The 26,830-nt window shown below is 43.5% G+C and overlaps 1 protein-coding gene across 1 annotated transcript in view; it reads left to right on the forward strand.

Moving 5' to 3' along the window:
* Window positions 1–26,830, forward strand: part of HS3ST4 (heparan sulfate-glucosamine 3-sulfotransferase 4) — a 401,306-nt gene that overhangs the window by 27,350 nt on the left and 347,126 nt on the right. The window lies entirely within an intron of this gene.

Consider the following 26,830-nt stretch of genomic DNA (forward strand, 5'->3'; position numbering starts at 1 on the left):
CAGAGAGCAAGTATGTGGTGGCAAGAGAAGAGGGCTTAGAATTGGGCTTTAAAATTGGGTGGAGGGGCACCTGGGTGGCTCAGTCAGTTGAACATCTGACTCTTCATCTCAGCTCAGGTCTTGATCTCAGAGATGTCAGTTTAAGCCCTGCGTCAGACTCCATGCTAGGCATGGAGCCTACTTAAAAATTAAAAAAAAAATTAAAAACGTAAATAAAACTGGTTGGAGAATATGTAACTGTGAGCTTGGAAAGGAAAAAAAGGTATGGGAGGACATTAAGAAGACAAAAATGCAGTTTTAGTAAACTAAGTATTTTATATATAAGAAAGGGGTGGTCATCCAGGTGGAGTGTCACCAAAGGCTCTAAATAGAAGTCTGGAAAATGTCGGTTTGATTCAGATGAATCTTGAGAAACAGTTGACTTTGTAAGATGTGTCTTAGCACTCTGACGGCTGGGGACGCCAGATCTAATGTCAAAGACATCTTTAAAAGTCCAGCGAGAAATGGGTCAGCAATGAGTTCTTGGGACCTTGGGGAGGCGGGCGGAGATGGGGAAGATGCGTTGTGCATTTAAGAGACGTTGAAGGTGCCCACTTGCCAGGTGCCAGGGAGATGGTGAATAATAAGGCACTTTTTATTTGTGTGCAACTCACAGGCTAGGTGGGAAGACAGACAAGCAAATGCCAATCACAATTTAGGTTAATAAGAAGGGAATGTGTCCGTTTGCATGCTTTTGGCTGTAAGCAAAAGAAAGCCTAATGAACAGTGACTCAGGATATTTAAATTTCACTTAGCAAGGAACCCAGGCAGGTGGTCCTGAGACCGATCCAGCGGTTTACTAGCATATTAAACATGCAAGCTGTTTCCATTCCTTCCACTCTGGCATGCCTGCCCTGCTGGATTTTGAACTATGCCCATTACATCACGATCTGAAGATGGTGGCAGCAGCTGTAGGCATCAGATCCTTGCGAAAAAGGAAATACAGGAGAAGTGACATAAGGTTTTTTTTTGTTTGTTTGTTTGTTTGTTTTTTCTTCAGACAGCTCTTGCCTTTTGTTGGGGAGAAGATTCCTTCTAGAAGACCGCAGTGGATTCTTTCTATACCCCACTGGCCATAGATGAGGTTATTCATTTTATTACATTATTCATTCATTTAAAAGAAGCTGTTCAGTAACTACTCTGTGCCAGGCAGTATTTTTTTAAAGATTTTATTTATTTATTCATAAGAGCTGCAGAGACATAGGCAGAGGGAGAAGCAGGCTTCCCACGGGGAACCTGACGCAGGACTCGATCCCAGCACTCAGGGATCACGACCTGAGCCAAAGGCAGGTGCTCAACCTCTGAGCCACCCAGGTGCCCTGTGCCAGGCACTATTCTAGGTAATGGAATATAAGAGTGACGATGTGAGGAGGAGAGTCCCAAGAGCCCAAGAGACATAAGTTGAGATGTGGGGGACCCATTGGGTTAGTCATTTAGGGCAAGAGCAGGGGGTCAGGACGGAGTGTTGGGGCATAGAGTGTGCAAAGACTTGGCGGGGGAGAAGACGTGGTTTATAAATGTCCCATGGTAAAATAGCCCGATTCTTCTCCTTATTTGTTTATTTCTTAATAGAGAGGGTGTGAGGAGGAGGGGCAGAGAGAGAGGGAAAAGGAGAGAATCCCAAGTAGGCTCCATAGTCAGTGAGCCAGACACAGAGCTTGATCTCATAAGCCCAAGATCATGACCTGAACCAAAATCAAAATCAACTGAGCCACCCGATTCTTCTCTTTAAATGTGTCTGTGGGGGGGGATCCCTGGGTGGCTCAGTGGTTTAGCGCCTGCCTTTGGCCCAGGGCGCGATCCTGGAGTCCCGGGATCGAGTCCCGCGTTGGGCTCCCTGCATGGAGCCTGCTTCACAGACACTCTGCCTGTGTCTCTGCCTCTCTCTCTGTATCTATCATGAATGAATGAATGAATGAATGAATGAGTAAATAAATAAATAAATCTTAAAAAAAATGTGTCTGTGGGGTGTCAGAGTGGCTCAGTTGATTAAGCTTCTGACTCTTGATTTCAGCTCAGGTCACGATCTCAGGGTCATGAGATTAAGCCCCATCTGGGCTCCATGCTTAGCGCAGTCTGTTGGAGATTCTCCACCTTTCTCTCTGCCCCTCCCTCGGCTCAAGATCTCTCTCTAAAATAAATTTTAAAAGTCTTTAATAAAAGATAAATAAATGTGTCTGCAGCGTGGATTATTACAGATAGGGGTTGGGGGCTTGAACTGCTGTCCAACCTTGGGGATCCCTGGGGCAGACTCACATGTTCTGGATTGAGTGTTGCTTTGAAGAATTTTCTTATAGGAGCCAGCCTTAGTCTGTGTCTGCCTGTGTGTGTGTGTGTGTGTGAGTGTGTGTGTACGTGTACATATGCGTTCTTTCCTCGGTTGGCACATGCCTGCATAGCAATGAGACCCTCTTATTTCACTGAGTGCAATATTTTTCATGAATCGCATCCAAATGAATTAACATTCCCAGCTCACCTGACTCACGCGGCAGGAACATGTGGGCCAAGCCGGCTGACCGCCGTACTGACAAGCAGAGCCCATCGGTGTATTTTTGTGCAGGCAACCCATGAGAGGCTCTTGTCTGGCTGTTTCCCCTCTGTTTTCACTGTGACACCTGTTGGATTCTGCTGACACTCTGTAGGGTGTCTATGCGGGATGCTGCTCGGTGCAGGAGTAGAATGGAAGGAAGGAGGAGCAGGGCATCACGAGGACATGCGGAGGGGAAGGGCACTTTATATTTTTTGCTTAAGTGTTCTGGAACCTCTTTTTTTTCCTGAATAAGTACTAGGTGTATTTGTTTTATGAATCAAATGCACATTTATACTGAAAGCTTCCTTCTCTCTCTTTTTAAATATTTTATTTATTTACTTGAGAGAGCAAGAGAGAGCATGAGCAAGGAGTAGGAGAGGAAGAAGCAGACTCTCTGCTGAGCAGGGAGCCCAACGTGGGGCTCGATCCCAGGACCTTGAGATCATGACCTGAGCTGAAGGCAGATGCTTAACTCATTTAGCCACTCAAGTGCCCTGAAAGTTTCCTTCTCTTGACAAGAAGCCTCAAGCCAGAAGGGAGGCATAGAGTATGTGGGGAAGCTTTTATACATCCTGTTGCTCATCTTTGACCATATTTCTTTAATGTGCTCAGTTTTATTTAATTCTGAAGGAAGATTCTGACCCTTTGTTCGTAGTACTGTGGTGTGGCCCTTTGGAGAAACTCCACTTTGTCAGATAACTGCCTGAGGGGGTTCTTTTGGAAGTGGGTTGACATAACCATCTTTTTTTTGAAGAATAACACTAATGCATTACCTCCATCTCAAAAATTAACCTGCTACCTGTGCACCTGATGATATAGATTGTTTGCTTTAGGGACGCCTGGGTGGCTCAGTGGTTGAACATCTATCTGCCTTTGGCTCAAGTCGTGATCCCTGGGTCCTGGGATCGAGTCCCACATTGGGGAGCCTGCTTCTCCCTCTGCCTGTGTCTCTGCCTCCCTCTGTGTGTCTCTCAGGAATACATAATTAAAATCCTTGAAAAAAAAAAAAAGATTTAAACTCTGTGGGCCTCCATGAGATCTCAGAGGGTACAAAACCGAGAACATAGGGCACATCTTTCTGTCTCTGACAATCCATGAGGAGGGTTATCTGGTCTACCAAAGGTCCCAGGTAACTAACTGATGATACGTGTCCACTTGCCATTCCTTGATTGAAAACCATTTTATTTGTGTATATCCAATACACAGTGCCCCCAAAGGGCTTCTCCTGATCTTCTCCTTTGGTCTCATTTTGCTCTGTTTTTTAGCTAGTGGGGAATGAAGCTGGCCTTGTGGGAAATTACCTTTGTGTCTCAGACAAACCTTGAAAGGGCATGTGGGTATAGAGTGACAGGGGGAAGGTCACAGCATTTTAACAAGCTACCTCAACTGGCTGTTGGAGGAAAGAATAAGATGCCATCTGCCAAACACTTAGACTGCCATGTACATAGGGGGGAAGTAGGGCAGCACAGGGTCTGCAGCCAGTGGAGTGGCTATGAGTACTGGCTGCATGAACTGTGGACTGTGGGGCCTCGAATGAGGTCTGGAATTGGTGTGTGACTCCGTTTTCTCATCTGTAAAATGGGGATATTAATAGTGCTACTTCATAGGATGGTTATCAGGACTAAGTGAGATACACATGCAAAGCTCCGGGAAATAAATACCAATAAAGCAAAGAAGATGATGTATAAATTTTTTTAAATGAGAAGTCACTTATGTGTGAGCGTAGACAAGTTGATCCGAGTGCCTTCAGTAGCTCGTTTGTTGTTTTTTTAAACAGTTGTACTTCTTAAGCAGTATTTTTCTCAAGTTCTTACTAGATTTCTCTAAAAAACCAAACAACCCTATTTGTCTGATATTGAGTGATTATTTTATGACTGTCCACTATCTCCAGTACTTTTCAACATGCTTTGGAATACACACACAAATCATAAGACTTGAAAGAGTAGCATGCATTCTATCAATACACTCTGAAAATCAGTGAAGCCACCTTCACTTGGCCCCAGATTTTCACAGGAAGATCCGAAAGGATCGATGTGTCCATCAGCCTAACACTTTCATACTTCTTATTCCTAATATATGACCAGTGAAGTTCTACTGCTTTTTTCTTTTAGCCTAGAGGTGATTTGACCCTTCCTGAGTTGGCACACTTTTTCCTGTTTTTTTTTTTTTTTGTATTTGGTTAATCATGGTCTTGTCCATGTGGCCACGGGAATGGAGTTTTGAACCTTACTACCAGTCATTTGTATCAGTCCACATCTCCACATCACCTGGAGCTGCCATCATGACCCACAACAGACCTTTTAGGGACAGGGTCATATCTACACTTGAGAAAGATCTGGAAACTGAAGGAACGGAATGCACACAGAACAGCTGCCATTTCTACTGAGCTGGTGGAATGTGCTACGCTGGGGCACCACCAGGGTGATGCAGGAAATGAAATGAAGTCCCTAATGACTCTGTTTCCACACTAATGCTGCCTCTTCATCCTTATTTATTCCTTTTTATTTTATTTATTCCTTTTTATTTTTTTATTTATTCTTTTTTTAAATTAAGCTTTTATACTTTTATTTATGTATTTATTTTAAAGATTATTTATTTGAGAGTGAGAACATGAGCAGAGGGGAGGGGCAGAGGCAGAGGTCAGAAGCAGACTCCTCACAAAGCAGGGAGCCCACCTTGGGGCTCGATCCTGGGACCTGGAGATTGTGACTTGAGCTGAAGACAAGATGCTTAACCATCTGAGCCACCCAGGTGCCCCCTTATTTATTCTTTGAATGTAACTATGGTTTCTTAATAGTGAAGTCACCACCTGGGCTGGAAGCAGAAATGGCTCATAAAATTCCTTATGTAGTTTTAAAATGGGGCAGGTCACTGGGCAATTCATTAACTCATTAGGAATTAAAAAACAACATTTAGTGGATACTTGGGTGTTTTAAAATTTAATAACCCCAGAAGGATATTTAGTGGCTGAGACCCGTAGTCATAATATGGAAACGTCATCAGATTTTTTTTTAAGTTTTACTTTACTTTTATTATTTTTTTAAAGAGTTTGTTTATTTACTTGACAGAGAGAGCGAGAGAGAGCACACACAGCAGGGGCAGAAGGCGATGGAGAAGCGGGTTCCCTGCTGAGCAGAGAGCCTGATGCAGGGCTTAATCCTGGACCTTGGGATCATGACCTGAGCAGAACACAGACGCTTAACGAACCGAGCCACCCAGGCGCCCTGCTGTTGGATTTCAAAGACAAATTTTCCTTTCTTTTTGATATTAGACATTTTTGATATTTTCTTTGGTTTTTTACTCTTCCTCTCATTTTATATTTTTCCTTTCCCCCGTCCCCCATCCTTTTTCCTAGGAAGAGCAGTCACCTGTGTGTGTATTATTACTCCATGACACATACTACTTTTAATTCCGAAAGACCACTATCTTATGTTTCCCGTGCACCCCTTAGTAGGAACACGTTACTCTTGGTCCGCAGCATTTCTGAAAGGTGGTTTTTCCCAGGAGGGTATCAGAGGCTGCAACCGTTTTGTCTGCCCATCTCGTTCAGTCATTCTGCTACCTGCAACCGGTTTGTAGGAGTCGTCCAAGGTGGTGGTTTACTTACTGCGAAGACACTTGTAAAGTAGCCTTTGCTTTTTTTTTGGTTATAACCTAATACTTGTTCATTATGGGAAATTTAGCAAATATCACAAGCACATGGGGAAAAATCACATGTCTCCCCGAATCCTGTGGTTTCTTGCATTGGCCCATGTCTGTCTGCATGGATATTGTTTCTTTCCTTGCATAGTAACAGGTATGTGTGTGTGTGTATCAAATATATATATATTTGATTATTGGTATTATCTCAAATTTGGGATCAGACTATATAATTTTTAAAATTTTTAACCTTTTTTTTTTTCCTGCCTAAACATCGAATGTTGACATATTCCCATGCCACTGAAGATTCTATTACCACAGTGGCTTTCAATTTTTCAATTTTTTTTTTAGTGTTTCCTGCAGTAAGAAATGCATTTTACATAATGACCTCACATAAACACACATGCATTTTTAAAAAGTCTCATGAAACCGTACTTGCTCTGCTTGTGCATAATGCACTCTTGATATTGTCTGTTCTTCTAGTCAAAAAGTTGGCCATGGCCCACAAAAACTGGTTTCGTGACTCATTAATGATTTGTGATCCACAGTTTGAAAACTACTTTTTTACCACATAAATTTTATTGGCTGTATAGTTCTTGGTATGGTTTTGGCTGTATTATATGTATTTAACTGATGCCACATAGTCTCCATGTTTCCTTAGTCCGCACAAGTCAGCAGATGGATACAGAATGCACACACTCTCACACACACACACACACACACACACACACACTCAGGATAATTTCCTGGGCATACATGGGCACATAATTATCAGGTCAGAAGGTGAGCAGTGAGCATGATTTTTAAGGCTCTTGGTACACGTTGCTAAATTTCCCTCCTGGAAGCTTCTATAAATATTTACACTCTCGCCAACTGTGTCGGGGAATGCCTAGTTCTCCGTGCCCTCACATGCAAACACCACATTCTTTGAGTTAACTTAGAATCTCAATCATGGAGGAGATTCACGGCATCATTCAACAGTGAGAGGAGAAGTGTTTTTGGCAGCGATTGGTCTGATCTATGACTGAAGATTGCTGTTGTATCTAAATTGTATTATGTTAATGTCCCATGCAGCACGCACTGCAGGTGAGGTTTAGCATTTATATTTCTCACCGATGCCACCAAGAAGAGATCTGTATTTTAACATTGCAAGGAGGTGCTTTCTGGATCCTGTATGTCTTTGCATGGTCTGTGGCTGTGGATCCTCTGACTCAGAAGGAGTACAGATCCAGTAATCATGTGTTACACAACTTTTGAGACATTTCATTTCAAATGCTCATGCTCTCTGTGGGTACACTTCTATGTCTTATCTGGGATCCTTCTTTCCTCTTTTCTTCCTTCCTTCCTTTCGTTCTTTTTTAAGATTACTTATTTGAGAGAGAGGGAGACCAGGGGGTGGGACAGAGGGAGAGGGAGAGAGAGAATCCTCAAGCAGACTCTCCACTGAGCATGGAGCCTGACACAGTGCTTGATCTTGGGACCCTGAGATCATGATCTCAGCCAAAATCAGAGTCAGATGCTCTGACGACTGAGCCTCCCAGGCACCCTGAGTCCTCCTTTCTAAGTTGGAGGGTACCATCTCTTTAGGGATAGGCATGTACCCACATTTATAGCCACACTATGTTCGATTCACAGAAATCTCATTTGTGCAGCAAAATACACATACAAGTTCTGTTTTATGTTTAATGGTGGAAGATTGGAAGTTATCTAAGGGTACATGAGTATGAGACAAGTTAAGTAAACTGTGGCAATTCCACAGGAGGAACACAATGCGTTTGTTAAAAGGAAGGAGACCACACTGCATACACAGGCATGAAGCGATCCCCAGGATGTCCTGTTGATGAGGAAAACAGGGTGCAGCGCAGCGTGTGGTGTAGATCCTTTACGCTGTGAACTTCTCTTGTTTTAAAACCATGGGAGTGTAGGACTTCATTTAAACATAGGTAATGGAAAAAAGCAAAGATGAGCAAGCATCCTAAGATCTTTTAGGAAAGTGGCCTTCAGAAAAACACCTTGTATCTGATACTGATACGATGTTGTCTGATTGAGGATGTTGATCTGGGTTGTTCCAGGGTGGAGCAAATCCTTGAGAATCAAATGGACACTTGGAAAGGGTTAACCGAGCCTCCCAGAACGCCCCATCCACCTCCACCCCATTTATACCCAGGGAGGACCAGCATCGCTCAATCATACTTAATCCATTTAGAGGGAGCCTTTTCAGAACTGAATTATGCCAGTTGGTACACCTCATGACTAGAATTACGATCGGCTTCTAGGGTTGCTGATCATTCAAGTGTTTTATGGAAGACTCAAACTGTGTAGAATCACATGTGCACACACATCCCTCCATGCACACACTTTAAAATGATAAAAGTCAGAATTTACGATTTCAACGTTTGGGCCTGGTGGAAACACTGGGGTGAGCTGGAGGGGAGGAGGTTTGGCTGAGTGTGGAGACTCTGGAAGTGCACAGCGTACATGCCCCACGACTTACACCTGAATTTAACCCTGCTCTACTGCTCTGATTGGATTTTTAGGAAGTTTATATTCAGATTTTAGAGTCCTTCTGACCCTGGCTCGAACCGCAGGTCTGCCGCATGCTAGCTGTGTGACCTTGGGTTAGTTGATTGGCCTCTCTGAACTTTATTTCTTGATCTTGCAAAGTGGAAAGTGTAATACTGTTGCCGTAGGTCTGTTGATTGAGTTAAAGGAGGTAAATTCTAGAACTTGCCTTGCTTGATGGCAGCCCTTGGTAGTTGCTGAAGAATTAAAGCTGTTTCTTAACATGATGATGTTCTGGGAAGAGAGGCCTTCTGTTAGGAAGGTGTTAGTGGGAACTGACGAAGGCCCTCTGGGCTTTATTTAGGAGTAAAGGATCAGAGACCCAGGTGCAAAGTGGCTGTAGGGAACCAAGATTCCAGAAGAGCCTCCAGTGTTGACTTTTTTGTATCATCTGTTTCTCAGTAATGATAACTAGTGGAAATCTTGCAAAGTTTTAGACTGGGTTTTTGCGGGGGCATCAAGGAGTCTGGAAAGATGAGGTCCCACCGAGGAGCCAGGCTGGGAGCAGCAAACCAGCCAATTCAAGGAAGTGGGAGTTTTTTCCTGAGACAGAGATGGACACAGTGCTTGGAAGATGATCCCAGACACCTCTTGGTGTCACCTATAGTGTCCAGCACTGGGCACAGCATCTGTATATGTCTGCATGTTGAACCCCCTGAAATGAACCCCATAGCATGCCTGCATCATTCTTGTTCAGGAGATGCGGAAGGCATGGGACAGACTCTGGTCTATCCTAGTGCCTTCATTCCCCACCCTCACCCCCCAGCCTCCTGATGAAGTGTAGACAGGTTTGCCAGTACCACCTGGGCAGGCACAGCAGCAATAGAGAGAAAGTTACTTTCTGGGATTTCAATCCCAAAGACAGATTTTCAGGCACACATTAGTGATGCCTTGTATTGTAAAAGACTCGAAGCCTCAGCCTCTCACTCAGTTCTTTTTGCTCCTTGTTGTCATGGGGACTTCTTTTCCCTGAGTTATTACATCTTGCACTTCAGCAAAAATTTTATTGCTTCGGGACCATCGAGTCTCGCGTGGGACATTTTTCACTGCTCATGGTGTAATACACAGAGGTAATTTCTTTGAAATGATTTTTGCTTGAAGTGGTTTTCAATGAATTGAGAAGGGTAGGAGTATAGATGGAGCCCTGAGGTTCCAGCATCAGGTCCAAGCACAGGGCATGTACCCTCGGCCTGGCCAGAGCGTTCGATGTGGACTGTTCACTTGTACCGGTGGCACATAAACAGGCAGCGGTTCATTTGTTTCTCTCATTGGACCCCAAAAAGAAAAAAAAAAAGGCATTAGTTAATGCTGTTATCTGTTTAAGTCCCTTCCAGATTGCTTTTGAAAGTTTTCTTTCTGAAAGGAATATTTTCATCGAAAGGAATGGCCCCTGCCTCTTAAAGGTGGAGGTTAGTGGTTGGACTGGGGAGACTGCCAGACAGAGCAATCTCGATGATGATGTAGTGAAGTGTGGAATTATGCCCTGAATGTTGCACACCCAGCCTCTGATTCTTATCTATTTTTGGTGTCTTCCAGGGCTCTTGTATACAAGGCATTTTCTTTCCTGTTATTACCTTGAGCTTAGTGCGAGATGCAGTGTTAGAACAATTCCTTGGGTTTTCTTCTTGTTTCATTCTCTTTTTGTCCCTCCTTCCCTCCCTCCTTGCTGGGGGTGGGGAGGGGCGTCCTCCCAAACCACCTCTAGGTTTGATGATCTGCTAGGAAGACTCCCAGAACTCAAAAAAGCCCTTATACTCACGGTTGTGGTTTATTACGGTTTAAGGATATGCATTAAAAACAGTGAAAGAAAAAGACACATAGGGCAGAGTTCAAGAGAAACCAGACCCAACTTTCCAGTTGGGCTCCTCCAGTGGGGCTTGCACAGACAGTGCTCATTGTGCCAGTGATAGTGAGTCACAAATGTGCTAAGGGAGTGTTGCTAACCAAGGAAGCTCCCTGAGGCCTGATGTCCAGGAATTGTGCTGGGGGTCAGTGGAGGAGGCATGGAGATCCTGTGTGACTGACCTTAGCCACTTGGTCTTCAGGCTCTCCCCCACCTCCCTGCTCCAGAAATCAAACTGATGTAGCATGGCCCCAAGGCCCAGGCCAACAGAAACAGCTGCTTGCTAGAAATCACAGTGTTACCATCGTCTATTTGGCCTGGCCCAATGTCTCAGGTGTGCAGAGATGCTCTTATCATGCAGGATAATCCAAGGACTCAAAGTTCATCTCCCAGGACATGGTCAAGGGTCCGTCCTTTCTTTGGAAGGTGTAGGGTTTGGACACCCCAAGCCTGCTGAGCGTAAACCTTTTAATGCACCCTGCCGCAGCAATGCAGACTATAGGTCAGGCAGGCGCAAGCCTTGTGGTAAAATGAAGATGCCATCCTTGTATTAAATGCAAATCGAGGGACTTGCTTGGGACTTCCGGCAGATTTGCCTTTCTCTCTTTGCTGTCCCACACTGAGCAAACAGTTTTGTTCGAGTCTGTCTACCTTGGACGGATAAGCCTTTTCATAATGTTTGCAAAGGGGCAGTTTGATCAAATGGCCACATTTCTAGTTGGCCTCTCCTGATCCAAGATTGTGGTAGAAACATTGCAAAATCTGTAAGGGGTGTCATGAGAGGTGCTCTGCCCACCTTTCCTTCAATCCAGGGAACAAGTTCTGTCTTAGCAACCTGATCAGGCCTTACGTTTTTTGCAATTTTTGTCTTTAAAACAAACACTCTGGGGCACCTGCGCGGCTCAGTGGGTTAAGCTCAGCCTTTGGCTTGAGTCATGATCTTGGGTTTGGACATCCCAGGCTTCCCCCACCTTCAGGCTCTCCCCCACCTCCCTGCTTGGGGATTGAGCCCCGGGTCAGAGGTCTCTCCCCCAATGGGGTGTCTGCTGCTCCCTCTCCTTCTGCCCCCGCCCTGCTTATACCCTCTCTCAAATAATAAATAAATAAATAAATAAATAAATAGAATCTTAAAAAAAAAACTCTAAAATCAATATTTAGTTTCCCCTGCTCTTTTCTTGTTTCCCTCATAACCCTCCCGTGTCTACTCCTGTTCCAGTCCTCCCCCAGACCCTGGGCACCAGATGAGCCTTAGGAAAAACTGCCAAATAGGGAATATTTTTTTGAAGGCAGTTTACATCAGCTGCCTTTTCACATGGTATGAATTCTATGGAGACCTGTCTGCTCCAATAAATTGATATTCTCATCCTGACTGACTCATTTGGTGAGCCACATTGATACGCCTTCTCTTAGGCTGACCCTTGTAGCTTTGCCACCCAACAACAGGAAATGCATGATTATTTTCATGCTAACGAGCACTGGAGAGCAACAAGCCTTTCCTTTCCTGGCTTTTCACGGTGACATCCATTGACCTTCAGCTGGCATTCTGAGCATCACAGAGGACCACCGTCAGAGCCTGGGTGACTCTGTGAAGCTCTTCCCACCCTAAAGAAGCTCAGAGACACGCCTTTAGGCAACAAAACCCATAAAGCATCCTGCTACTTGCATGGGACCCATTAGAGTTCTGGAAGGAGACCGTGCAGAGTGGGCTAATGGAAGCTCTGTATTGTAATTGTTGACCTTGCTCCTGCTACTTCCTAGCTGTGGGACATTGGTATGTCATCTAACCCATCAAGCTTTTTGTTTTCTCCTCATAAGGTAATGATAGTACATACTTTATGGTATAGTTATGCTGATTAGTAGGATAGAACATTTAAGGCTTTCAGCACTGTGCTTACTTAGCACAGAGTAAACAGCCATAAAATGGCAACATTATTGTTGTCAATGTTTGTAATAAAAATAAAAATAATACATTCTCGTGTAGCTAAAGCTCTTCATACATGCCCTGTAGATTTATGGGTGGAAGGTGCCTTCCCAGTAAGGCAGTCTCTGAGATTCATCCCATGTAGGAGATTTCTAGAACCTTCTGCCTAGACTTCGTCTTTTCTTCCTCTAGGAAACGAGGAAAAAGGAACAATGGAAGGATGATCAGTTGATCTGTGCATCCATGCATCCTTCCATCCATATCTATAGATAAAGGTATAGATAGATAAATAGATATAAATACTTATTGGATATATTTGACATATAACATGTAAATTTAAGGTGTACGATGTGTTACTTTGATGCATTTATGTATTGTAACCTGATTGCCATCATAGAAATATTTATCACCATACGTAATTATAGTACAGTATTGTTGCCTGCATTCATTATATTGTGAATTAGATTTTTATGCCTTATTAACCACTCATTGCAAGTTTGTACCCTTAAATATAACATGACTCTCCTCCTCTACCCTCTGCCTTGGTAATCACCCATTTTATTTTCTGTTTTCTGTGAGTTTGATTTTTTTTAGATTCTTTGCCTGGTGTACCTCACCTAGCATGATGTGTACCAAGTCCATCCATGTTGTCCCATATGGCAGGATATTCTCCTTTCTCATAGCTGAATAATACTCCATTGTGTGTATATACCACATCTTTTTCATCCATTCATCTATCGATGGGCTGGAAGATGTATTTCAGAGATTATCAAGATATAAGCACATCTATCATATTATTTTTTCAAGTGTCCATACATTGGTATTGTGCGGTACCCTCTTGGTATCTTTGGTTATTATTAATCTAAATAATCTTGACTCTTTCCATCCCGAGACTGGACACGGATAGCTGGATTTGTTAGCTCTTGTCTTCTCTCAAACATGTTGATGTAGAGTGACTGGAGTTCCTTGGAGGGGGGGGTCCCCTGTGTGCCACTCTGATCCCCATGCAGTGGGCATCCCTGGCGGTGGACATCTCTCTGTATTTAGGTCTGTTTCCCCGTGTTCCTGAGTATTAAGTGTGGTCATGTGGCATCACATTTTACTAGTGAGATTCTCCAACATGACTCCATTCTCTTGGTTCAGAAAGACACTTACCTTAGAGTTTAATACAGTCTAGAGGACAGGATTCAATGTCATGGTATAGAAAAAACAGCAGTGGGTTGGAAATTGGTTGGCTTGGATTCTGGTCCCTGCCCTGTCCCAAATTTTCTGTTTGAATTTTGGGGGAAAATCACCTCCTGTCTCTGGGTTTCAGTCTCCCGCTCTGAAAAATGGAGAGGTGGGGGAGATTAGATCGGTTCTGAGCTCTGGGTGTGGGTTAGGCTGGGTTCTTTCAGCTGAGGAGCAGCACATGGCAGTGGCATGTCATGGGTACATGGAGGCTGCCTGAGTTCCAATCCTTGCTTGGTTGCTTACTGGGTCCATGATTTTGTACACATTGCTTAACCTCTCTGTGCCTCACTTTGTTCTTTTTTAAAATATGGGTCCTTGTAGTCTAGCTGTGAGGATTGATGGGTTAAATAAAGGTAGTATGTTTAGAATGGCATCTGACACGTGCATTAAATGCCACATGGATGATAGATGGTGTTATTATATAAGTGGGGGGTTAAGTTTACTCCTGTAAAGAAGTCCGTCCTCTAAAAATTTTTAAAAGCATGCTTCTCTCAGTCTGTTTTCCCAGATATTTATTTGCTAGAAGAAGAGAAACAGGGTCATGTGATCATAATGGCAGCCGACTTTTGGTCTTGGTGTAAGGACTCTGATGGGATTGTGTGCAGGGTGGTGAATGCCAGGCCTGGTCAAAGCGCAGCCCTTTACGCTTTCCTGGCCCACCCCGCTGCTTTGTTTGGTGCAGGCTCAGCGTTGCCAGAGATTCCATTTTGCAAAAAGAAAAAAACAGATGTCTAAATTTTTATATGAAGTCTCTCAGTTTTTTTGAATTGCTCCAAGTGTGTAAAATCACAAGAGTTTGGCTACCCAAACCCATCCCTGCAGTATTCCTGTCTTGGGTCTCAGGTCTCAGAGGCTCACCTACTTACTTGTTGGAATGGAGCCCCTGGAGCCGCAGGACGCGAATGTCAGTGTGTGGACCTGGGGCAGATCTAAGACCAGAAACCAGGTTCCCTAACTCCCAAACCCAAGGCTGTCTACCATGAACCCACTTATCTAATACATATTGATTGTGTGCTTCCATTCTGGGTACTGTATGGGGGTGCTGGGGCACAACGGGGCCCATGAAAGATACAATTCCTCCTTCGTTAGGAGTTTACAGTATAGTGCAGCCCTCAGCCACAATCCAACCAAGCATCCCCGGCCTTTCTGATCTCCATAGGAGGCTGCCAGCTAGTATAGTGAGCAGGCCTGTGTGATCTGGACAGGTATGCTAGTGAGTGCAGGTGACCTGTCCTCTGTAACTCAGTTATGGCCTTATGACTCAACATAAGCCCTTGAGAGAGAGAGAGAGAGTGCTTGAAGTCAGTGGGGACACCGGATGGTGAGATTTCAGGCTTTATTATAGGGGTGGTGAGGGGGCCAGTGGCTCCATAGGCCCAGTAGAGTTTTCTTGTGTGCCTTATCTCATTCTCCCTGGGACGTCCATACCAGGCTATGGAGGGCTGACCCTCCTGGGAGTTCTCTTTACAATGCAGTGTGCTATGTGAATTCTGAACCAATCTTTGATGTTAAAAAAAAAAACCCTTGGCAATGTAGCGGATCCCCTAGGGTATTGCAATGAGTACATGTCCAGTCTCTGTTCATTGAAGACCTTGGCCACTGGCCCCTTGCACACTTTTTTTTTTTTTTGGTATATTTTTTTATTGGAGTTCGATTTGCCAACATACAGTATAACATCCAGTGCTCATCCTGTCAAGTGCCCCCCTCAGCTACCCCTTGCACTCTTGTAGAAGAATCTTATTCAGAGCTTCGGTAAGAGGCCAGCACGGTCCCCTTGTGTGAACATTTAGGCCATCAGCACTACAGAACATAGTAATGCATATTGTTTTTGTTAGTCAGGAGTCTGTCTGTTGCAAGTGACATTATCCTTCCTTAAAAAGGAATTTGTTTGCTCAACTAACTGAAAAACCCTGCCTGTCTGGAGGTTTCAGGAAAAGCTACATCCAGAGACTCAAAACCACTGGGGATCTGTCTCTAATTGTTTGCTCTGCTTTGCACTGGCTTCATTCTCAGCCGGGTCTCCTTGATGCGGTGGCTGCCATTGGTTCCAGGCTTACTTTCAACGGCCCACCCCTAGCAGAGGAAAGGGAGTGTTGGTTTCCCAACTGGATTCACCAGAAGTTCTAAGGCTGATTCTCTTTGGCTCCGATTGGGCTCCATCGCCATCCCTGAACCAATTGCTGTGAGCCTCATGGCACAGACCTGGGTCTCCTGCCATCTCTGGAGCCATGCTGGAGGTAGCTTGCCCCAAACTCTGTCTACTGATTTAGATGCTCATCTCTTTCAGAAGCACACTCACAGACACATCCAGAAATAATGTTTTCCTAGCTATCTGGGTATCCTTTAGCCTAGTCAAGTTGACACAAAAAGTTAACCGTCTGAAAGGCATAGTGAGGACGCTAATTAGAATGACAACCCAAAACAGTGTTGGAAGAGCACGGTCTTTGGGGATATGACCACACTGGGTCATAATGTCCCTGCAGAGTGACCTTGACCCTTTAAATATTGGATGTGGTTCATTTGAAGTGAGAAAAGAAACCATGCTGTAGGAAGTTATTCATTAACATCTGTGAATTGGCGGTTCATCATATGGATTTTGAGAGTGTTCCTGTGAAGATTACGTGCTGTATCACACATACAAATTTCTAGCGCTCCCTGGATGCTCAGTAAATGTTCTCAGATTTCCTCAAGTCTGTAAGATGCACTTTTATTGTTATGATCAACAGGAGTAAAGCATTGCTAATTAAACCGTGACAATGCTTTTATATTTAGAATTTTAAAACGTTGCATTTATTGAAAGAGCATCCTTTATGCTTGGACATTTATTTTCTATCACTCTTGCACATTCATACATCAGAAAAAGTAAACGAAATGAGTTGGTTTGAATATTCCAGAACTTTCCCATTCAGAGTTTGATCCTGCTGTGTCACCCCCAGTTTGCAATGTCCTTCCCACCCACCCTCCCCATAGTATTGTTCTTTCTTCCCTCTGGGCTGTTGGTTTTCAGCATTTCTTCCTTCCTTCCTTCCTTCCTTCCTTCCTTCCTTCCTTCCTTCCTTCCTTCCTTCCTTCTTTCTTTCTTCTTTCTTTCTTTCTCTCTCTCTCTCTCTTTTTTAAAGATTCATTTATTTTAGAGAGTGAGAGAGCACATACGTGTGTGCGGCAGGTGGAGAGAGAATCTCAAGCAGACTCCGCAGTGAGCACAAAGCCCAACTCAGGGCTGACCCCAATACCCTGAGATCATGACCTGTGCTGAAAAAGAGTTGGACGCCCAACCGACTGCACCATGCAGGCACCCTGGTTTTGAGCATTCTTAATAGAAGGCTCCATTACCGTCTCTAAAAATCCTTCCAGGACCCTGCTGGTTTTGATGTGAAGGCTCAGGCATGATAGTATGTCACAAGTACTATCTGGCCGGTGGCGACTGTGAAGTGTATTCTGATAGACATTTCAGGATTGGTGAACTAAGGTAGTTTGCTCACTTTCTCTGCCTCTCCCATATTTGCCAACAGCAGCACCTGGGCAGTGACACTTAATCTAATTATCCACAGACTCGTCCCCCTCTCCTGTTATTGTGCAGGAAGTGTGTGGGTGACTGTGGCTTCTGTGCTCTGCTTCATCTCTGTCTCCTACGTGAAATCTTCCCAGCTGACAGTATGCAAACTCAGTATACTACAGCCAAACATCTATGACTAGAAACTCAACTCTTAACTCATTCCCCACTACTCTTTATATGCCAAGTGCATTGGCCGCCTCTCTGTTCACTGAACAGCCCAGGCTTGTTGCTGACTCAGGGCCTTTCTTTGCCTTTGTTCTCTGCTTACTCAGTGGTTCTCAACAAGGGGGAATGATGGCTTTTCCTCTTGGCAAGTGGGGGAGGCATTTTTGATTGTCCCAGGAACTAGGATGGGGACCCAGCCTAGAGAGCATAGGAAGGTGAGGTCCGGGGATGCTGAATGTCCTGTGATGCTCAGGACAGACCCACTTGAGAAAAATAGTCCCACTCCAAATGCTGGTAGCACCCCCTTTAAGAAAACCTGCACCCCAGTGGCTCTTGCCCTCTGCTTTGCCTGGCTGTGTCTCTTGTCACTCAGTCACGGTGTGAATGGTATTCTCTAGAAGTGACCAGAGCACAGTCTGCATCCATAGGCTGCAGTCCTGCTCCCTCTAGCTGAGGTCCGTCTTTCTCATACTGCCAACCCTTCCTAAGATGATATTGTTTGGCTGCATATTTCATTATTTTGTGTGTGTGTGCCCCACCACTAACTAGTATATACACTCCACGAGAGCAAGGATCTTGCCTGTTTCCTTTACTGCTGTATCCTCAGCATCCAGAACAGAACGCTGCACTTAATAAATATTTATTGAAGAAATGAATGAAGGAAGAGAGACTAAGAATTGTCTGCTAATTATCTTAAGCCTCTAATTAGACAGGCAGCTCCTTGTACTTACCCGCTTTCCCTGTCTCCTCTGTAGTGAATGACATGCTTAAAGCAAACAGATAAATGAACAACCGAAAAGACTCTAGTATGTGGCTGTTAACGAATGTCTGTGATTCCTGTTTGTGTTTCCAAAGGAATCGTGGCATTGCTCATCAGTGTCAAAGGGAATTGGATAGATGATGTCTTAAGCTGATTGTTTCCTGAAAAGTGCTCCCTGGACGTCTCCATCTATTTGATACGGCAACATGTGTGTGCATGGGGGGAGATTATGATGTTGGTTATTGAAAGATGTCCTTTCCACTTAAGCTTTTGTTGAGATTCCAAGTGTGGGTTCACAGACCTTTTGGATGACAGGAGGGTATGCAGTGCTGTTAGGGCATCGACTTCCTGTGACTGAAGTGATTTAAGTGAGGGCATCTCTTCAAGGCTTCCTCCAGAAAGGTAGAGGTAAGACCCAGGGGAGACTGTGTCGTCAGTAGTCAGGGCTCCTTCTAAGCGAAAGACACATTTTGCCAGTTCTCTTAATGTAAGTATCGGTCTGCTCTGATCAGGTCCTTAGATGGAATGAGCCTCAAAGGTCTTCGGTTCCGGTGACTCCCATTGTAAATGGTAAATTAACTTGATCAAGATGGGACAAAGAGAAGCAGAACCATGCTTAGCAAGCAGGTGTTAAGGCTGTGGCTCTCTTCACGTAGTGGTGTCTTGTTGGTTTTGGCTGATTTTAAACTATGTAGCCTGAAAAGGTTATTAAAAACAATGACTGGGATCCCTGGGTGGCACAGCGGTTTGGCGCCTGCCTTTGGCCCAGGGCGCGATCCTGGAGACCCGGGATCGAATCCCATATCGGGCTCCCGGTGCATGGAGCCTGCTTCTCCCTCTGCCTGTGTCTCTGCCTCTCTCTCTCTGACTATCATAAATAAATAAATTAAAAAAAAACGAAACAAAACAAAACAATGACCATGGAGCACCTGGGTGGCTCAGTTGGCGAAGCGTTCGACTCTTGAGTTCTGCTCAGGTCATGGTCTCGGGGTTGTGGGATCGAGCCCTGTGTTAGGCTCTGAGCTCGGCAAGGAATTGGCTTCAGTATTCTCATTCCTCCTCTGCCCCTTCCCACTCTTTAAAATAAATAAATAAATATTTAAAAAATGACCAGTCCTTTGTGGTAAACACTTTACGTACCTTTTTCTCACTCCTTCCCAATAACCTATGAGGGCACTACCGTGTTACCCCTTACACAGAGGACGAAATTGAAGCTCAGAGAAGTAGAACAGCTTGCCCGAGGTCACACAGGGAAAGAGCCAGGGACTCACGTACTCCGTTCGGATTTGCTACAGTAGATGGGGTTTCTTCTTTCCCTTACTTCTAATCTCTGCTACAATGCCTGGAAAGAATGAGGGTAGGAGTAAATACAGTTAAAAGATAAGGTGAGAGTTTCTCATCCCTGGGCCTAGCAATTAACAGATTTTTAGTTTCTTTCTTTCTTTCTTTCTTTCTTTCTTTCTTTCTTTCTTTCTTTCTTTCTTTCCTTTCCTTTCCTTTTCTTTTCTTTTCTTTTCTTTTCTTTTCTTTTCTTTTCTTTTCTTTTCTTTTTTTAGATTATTTATTTATTTATTCATGAGAAACACACAGAGAGGCAGAGACACAGGCAGAGGGAGAAGCAGGCTCCCTGAGGGAAGCCTGATGTGGGACTCGATCCCAGGACTCTGGGATCATGCCCTGAGCCGAAGGCAGACACTCAACTGCTAAGCCACCCAGGCATCCCGGAGTTTTAGTTTCTGTCTAGAGTCTGTTCTTACTACATTTTTGATTATGTTCCACAGTGTGTGTGTGCGCGTGTGCATGTGCTTTACTTCTACGGAAAGTGCTTAAATGGTAGGGGTTTCTATTTTTGAATCACGTGTTCTTTTCTTGCCATGCGGGACCTCCACAGATGTTGCAAGATTCATTATACGCAGATATTTTTCTGTCCCATTTTGCATTTGAACATCAGAGATGGATCATAAATTGTTTTTTTTTATAACTTTAAATGATGTATTCCTTATTCTTTTCTGTTTTGTTTTGGTTTTGTATGAAGAAAAGCATTTACCTCAAGAAGATTTGATTTTAAGTACCGGGACTGCATTTCCTTAAAGAATGCATTTTGAGAAAGAAGAGGGGAAGAAAAAGAAAAAAAAAAAAAGCAACAGGCTCAAATTGGTAGGACTGTCAGCTGAACAAAATATTTTGAGGGTACCTCCTCTCCATGCACTTAATTGAACTTTGTATTTTAAAAACAAAGAGAGGCTATTATATCATTTCCGTTTGAAGTAATGGTCAAAAAATCCTCTGTAGCTTTTAATATCAACTTGCCTGTATTATTTCATTTAATTGATTCAAATTAATTCAACCAGGTTTGTTTCTCATGTGCCTGGCCCTGAGCCGGGTGCTGCTGTGGGAATGGGGTGAACACAATGCCAGCTCTCAAAGAATTTGTGATTTATTAGAGTCCTGGGTACATAAAGAAACCTGTGTTGTGACAGAGGTCTCTCTGAAGCACAGTGGTGATATATTGGACATCACTTTCAGTGGCAAATGACAGAAACGAACTGAAAAGGAGAATTTATTTGCTTACATAACTGAAAAATCCAGGGGGGGGGGTATATGTAAATATTAAAATAGTTGGACCTAGATATGCAAATGCACCCCACCCCGCGCCCAAAGCAATACCTTGGATGTAATTTTGTGTTTGTTTCTCCATAGACAAGCTTTTTCTGCAATGGCAGAGATAGTCCTAGAAGCTCCATGCATTCATCTTATTAGCCTAGGTCTTCTGGACTGTAAAGAGAAGTATCTTTTTGAAGAATTCTACCAAAAGTTACAGTGTTGATCTTCATTGAACCTACTTGGGTTATATGTCCATTTAGAGTCAACCGTGGTGATCAGGGGAATAGATTGCTGGTTGGCCATGTCTGAAACATGGGCAGTCTTGGATTCAGGGGAATAAGGTCCATTGACCATACAAAGAAGATAACAGAGAGGGTTGGTTTCCAGGGAACATAGGGATGCTCCTCAAAGAATAAGAGGGGAATGGATAGATTCTGGACAAAGAAGCAACAGAGTTCTCTTGTACCTCTGGATCATTAAACCTTTTGAAAGTCTTCTGTACTATGTTCCATAGCTTGAGGCTGTCCCTAGCCTTGACTGTTTGTTCTGACCCATGTGTGCTGTAGCATATTTCTAATCCTTCTCTTGAACTACCTTCCAGTTGTGTTAAATTCCCATCAAACTTTACATGTCCCAAACTGAAGGTATCAACATTCCACAAAATCAGAATCCTACTGAGCTTCCCCAAAGCCCCACATCTTGGAAGGTATCAGAGGTCCCCTCTACCTAATTATCATCTCAACATTCCAGTTCACTGTTGAGATCTGTTTCACTAACAGGGAAACTTTGCATCTTTTAGTGAGGAAGAAGGAGTTTGATTTCTGGCGATGAACACATGGGGCTCCAAGGGCCAGAACACTTGTCTTTAGATCTTGGCTTTTTTACATCCGACCTTTTCTGTGTGACCTTGAGCAAGTTATTTAACCTTTCTTTCTCAGTTTGCTCATCCATAAAAATAGGGATAATAATAGTAACTACTTAAGGGTGTTGTGTGAATCAAATGAATTATACATATAAAGCACTCAGAATAGTGTTATCACATAATCACTTTAAAAATGTTTGATATTTATTTTGGGAACAAGGTGTGAGGTGTAAATCAATCAGTCAGCCTATCACAGAAGCCAATATTCAGTAAGGCAGCGTGTTTTTTGGTTTGATGGGTCTTCTTATACTGACCCCTTCTGACTCTCAACGTGTGCTTCCACTTGCTTCTTCTATTGCTGTGTGGAATGAGTCTTATTGTTCTAGACATGACAGCTTTGCAACTATTTCCCATGATCTGTATCATCCCATCCCAGTGTCTCCTTCTCTAGTTTAGATAGTCTAAAGTCTTCAGTTGACACTTTCTAGGCCCTTGACCAACTCTCTCTATTCTGTTCTGGAGCAGCCCAGTTATGTTCTTCTTCAAATGAAGTGTCTAGGAGTAAATTGAGTGTCTCATTTATTTTCTAAAAAGTCTATTAGAAGGTTCATTTTCTGTATTCTTTATCCTGCACCTCCATGAACATGAGATTGAATTAGCTTTTGAAAACCATCTATGGGGCACGTGAGTGGCTCAGCGGTTGAGCGTCTGCCTTCGGCTCAAGTCGTGATTCCAGGATCCTGGGATTGAGTCCTGCATTGGGCTCCCCTCTGCAGGAAGGCCGCTTCTCCCTTTGCCTATATATATCTCTGCCTCTCTCTGTATGTCTCTCATGAGTAAATAAATAAAATCTTTAAAAAAAAGAAAACCATCTACATTATAGGGTTGACTAATACTGAGTCCTGTGGCCCACTAAGACCCTTAAGAAACTTTTTTGTTTGTCCCAATATTTTTTACAGTGGTATTTTTAGCTGGTCTAGAAATCTGCCTGAAGTTTGATTCTGCCCCTTGCCACATTGGGCAATGACAAGCTTGGTGTGAAATGCAAAATTAATAAACATGTATGAGTTAGGTTCAGTTGGGTATTAACAGAGACATCCCAAGTCACGGGGACTTGAAGTAAGACAGAAGTTTATTTTTCTTTTCAACATAAAAGAAGTCCAGAGTTAGGCTTAGTCTGTTAGAGTGTGTAATTTCTTCCTGGCCATCAGGGGCTCAGCCTCCTTTGAACAGGTATTTCTCCATCTTTGCCTCAAGGTTAAAGGTGGTTGCTGGGACTCCTGTCATTGCGTTCATATTCTAAGTGAGAGGAGTAGAGAAGAGATAAAGAAGGGCACATTTTTTTCCCTTTAAAGGGGTTTTCCTGCAGATCCTGAAATCTACTTTTCATCAGCCAAGACTTAGTTACATGGCCATATCAAGTTGCAAGAGAGGCTGGGGAATATTGTCTTTTGACTGGGGAACTATGTAACTGTATAAAATGTAGATTGTATTACCAAAGATGAATGAAAGAATAAATGGTGAGTTGAACAGCTGGTAGTCTCTGCCACACATACATTGGCGATAACATTTTGAAAAAGATCCAGCATTAGGTTATGTATCACACAGTTTAGAGACCTTTCAGAGTGGCTTTGAGTAGATTATCAATCCAGCAGCATTTCTCCAATTGTAGTTCTCAGACCTTCCATATCAGATTTGCTAGAGATACTTATTAAGGATGTGGAATCCTGGGCCATGTCACATATTTTTATACACATTAAATGTTTTATTACTTACTTTAAAATCATTTTTGCTGAAGTCTAATTTACATCAATAAAATTCACAAAATTTAAGTGTTAAATTGATGAATTCTGATGAATGTGTACTGTCATATATACTGTCAAGATAATGAATATTTCAGGGAACCTGGGTGGCATGGCTGGTTAAGCATCTGACTCTTGGTTTAGGTTCGGATTGTGGTCTCAGGGTCGTGAGATGGAGCCCTGTGTTTGAGCTCTAAGCTCAGTGTGGAGTCTGCTTAAGAATCCTTCTCCCCCTCCCCCTCCTCCACTGTCCCTTCCCCCCCTTTCTCTTTCTAAAATAAATAAATAAAATCTTAAAAAAAAGATACTGAATATTTTTATTGCCCCTCCCCCCCAAAAAAACCCCATTGCAATCCTTCCCCCGCTCTGGCCCCAGCAAAGACACTTTATGTCGGTTTCTTTTTGCCTTGTGTAGAATTTTATACAAGAACCAAATAGTAGGTAGGCTTTTGTATACAGTTAAAGTTGAGATTCACTAATATACATGTTTTTGATAAAAATAAGCTCTGTTTTTTCCTGCAAATTGTTTAATTTGGCTCTATTCTCTTCACCTGGTCTCTATAGTGTCATGGGACCATTTGATAGATGTTATGTTTGGCAGACATTGAAATAGAAATGCCCACTGCATACAGGCTTTCCTCTTAATTTTCACTTGATTAAGTCATCCTCCAGATCTCTACTGATTCCACTTCCACTGGAAAGGCTTCTTCATTCCTCTCATTTGACATCAGATGCTTGTTTCATATGGTTCTGTGCACTCACCTATTGATTCTGTGCTTCTTCTAAGTCTGCTCCATTAGATTGTGAGTGTCTCAAGATTTAAGGGCAGTGCCTATTCTTTGCTCATCATTGAATCCCCAGTGTCTGTGACAATGGGTTCGGTGACAGTCCTTGAAAAATATTTTCAAGTGAATTAATTGAGCACAAAATGGTACAAGTGTTATAATGTGATGTAAAAGTACTATCGGTCAGCAAAGAAAGATGGCTGAGGACGTTCAGAGGATGACTTATAGAGGTTGTTATTTGGACCTTGAAGGAATTTGCTAGGCAAAGAACAGGATTAGATCATCCTGAATAAAGTAATCCACGTGTACCAAAGCATAGAGAGATGAGTGGATATGAGGTATCTGAAGAGGAAGGAAGAGTTGCAAGTGTTCAGAGCACAAGGTATGTAGCAAGCAAGGAGAGGATCAAGCTGCAAGTCAAACATTGATGTTAACCGTCACGATTAGTCGGGAAAAAAGTGTGAGATAAACTTGATGGCTGATATGGAAAAATACCTTCTGCATGATTCCTTGTTATGGTGCTACTCGTCTTAGATTTCTGGCCAGTAGAGGCTGTGGACAGGTCAGGTAGCTGTGAGTGCTGTTTCGGAAGGTGGAGACGTGGCTCGTTTTCAGAACCACTGGCTCTGGACAGCACCTATAGCAACAGAGTTCTGCGGCCTTGTGCAGTCCACCATGTTTGGTTTGTCTCCGTGCAAGACAGGTGGCAGGATGGGACTCAGCCTGTGTTGGCAGAGCATCGATCCTTCAGACCCTAAAAGTAACAGGTACCTGCAGTGGCAGAGGGGTATGCACAGCTATTGCATTTCTTCATCTAATCCTTCAGATGTCATCTAATCATCTCGGCAGATGTCATTTTTGCCTCTCTTACAAAGGAGGGTACTGAGGCACAGGGAGAAGAGATAAGTAGCAGATGCAGGACTCAAGCTTGGGTCTCCCTGATACCAGTATCTGTGCTCTTAGCCACTACACGTCACCTGCCAGTGGGCACCAATGGAACTCTTGTGGCAGTTTTCAACTTCCGTTGGGTGCCCAAGCATGGATATCTCCGTAGTGGGAAGCCGGCATTGCAGGCAACTCAGCTGGATTCTTGCTCCAGCTAGCTCATTAATACTGGGAGTGGTGGGAGGAGAGAGGGCTTTCCCTCGCTTGCTCCCTCCTGAATTTGAAAGGGTGCTCTCAAATACACGTGTCAGCTGGCAAGCAGGTGTGTGCATCTGAAATGTTTCAGCAGTCACACCTGTGCAAGGGAAGTCAGTGGAATTCAGGAATTACGTCTCTTTGTCACATACGAGTCTTTGAAGCTCCAGTGGAAAAAACCCTTGGTTACTTTCTCGCTGATTTCATTTGTAATTATACTGCCCTAATGGTCGCGTGGGACCTGGTCAGTGGGAGGTCCATCTCTGAGTCTGTGGATATGCTGAGCTCTCCCTAGCATCACTGGCTCCTGGTCGTGCTTGGATGGGCATGCTCACATATGGCATAAGCGTTTCTTTCTTAATGGTTGCATGCCACTCCTCCTCGCTTTAAAACGAGCCCATACTGTGTCCCATTAGCTGAAATTGACATGATGGTTATTTTCGATGCCATGTCTTTAAAGAACTCAGCCTCACTGTGCACCCACCGCTAGCTTTCCCCCCTTCCTTAAGTGGGATGGAGAACCCCTGGGAAAACGTGGTAGCAGCTTTTCAGAAGCTGCAGAGCCCCTCGCCTGCCTTCCCACTCTCACAGCTACAGCTCAGAGAGCACCACGCATTATACAAACATTAAGGCTTCCTTCCTCAATGCAGAATCCTCTGGAAATCTCAGAATCAAAAAGCTCCATGATAAAAATGCATGAAGCAATATCCTTATTGGTAAACTTACATATCCAGCTGAGATACTGCACATGATAATGCAATTTTCTATGCAAAAAGGATTTATCTCCATCCAAATATTATTCCACATCATTATTCATTCTGGAGAAGTGATTGCTGTCCTAGGTTAACTGATTGAACTTTTGGAACCAAAGCTTCAAGCTTATCTTACTGGCTATTGCCTGACTTCTCATAAATTGCCATTAGATTGGTAGGAATGAATAAATGTACACTCCATTAGGAAATATTAAAGTTTTTATACTGGTTTAGAATAAAAACAGGATTAAGGGGGGCATTTCTGAGATTCAGTACAGCGTGAAATTGAAATCTTTTTGGCATGTGAAATACACAATATGAATATTCTTCCCACTTTCTGGAGGGTGGGGAGATGAGAAGGAATGGACAGACCACTCCAAGAATCACCTGTAGATGGTCAAAGAGGAGAAGTAGGAAAAGCCCATTTTTTTTGTGCTTCCCAGAGCTATGTCTATTAATTATCAGATATTTAACAAAACCAACAGCAAGAACAGCGTTAGAAATACATGTCAGGCCCTGTCTTACATGCTCGTTCATCTATAGGCAGATTTTTTTTTAGATGGTGAAGAAGATGGAGCAAGACTTCTCTCCAAGATTCACCTTCTGCTTTTTTGCTGTGGAGTCTGTGCACGAAAAG

Source organism: Canis lupus, chromosome 8 (genome assembly GCF_048164855.1).
Source record: "Canis lupus baileyi chromosome 8, mCanLup2.hap1, whole genome shotgun sequence".
In the NCBI taxonomy this organism is placed as follows: domain Eukaryota; kingdom Metazoa; phylum Chordata; class Mammalia; order Carnivora; family Canidae; genus Canis; species Canis lupus.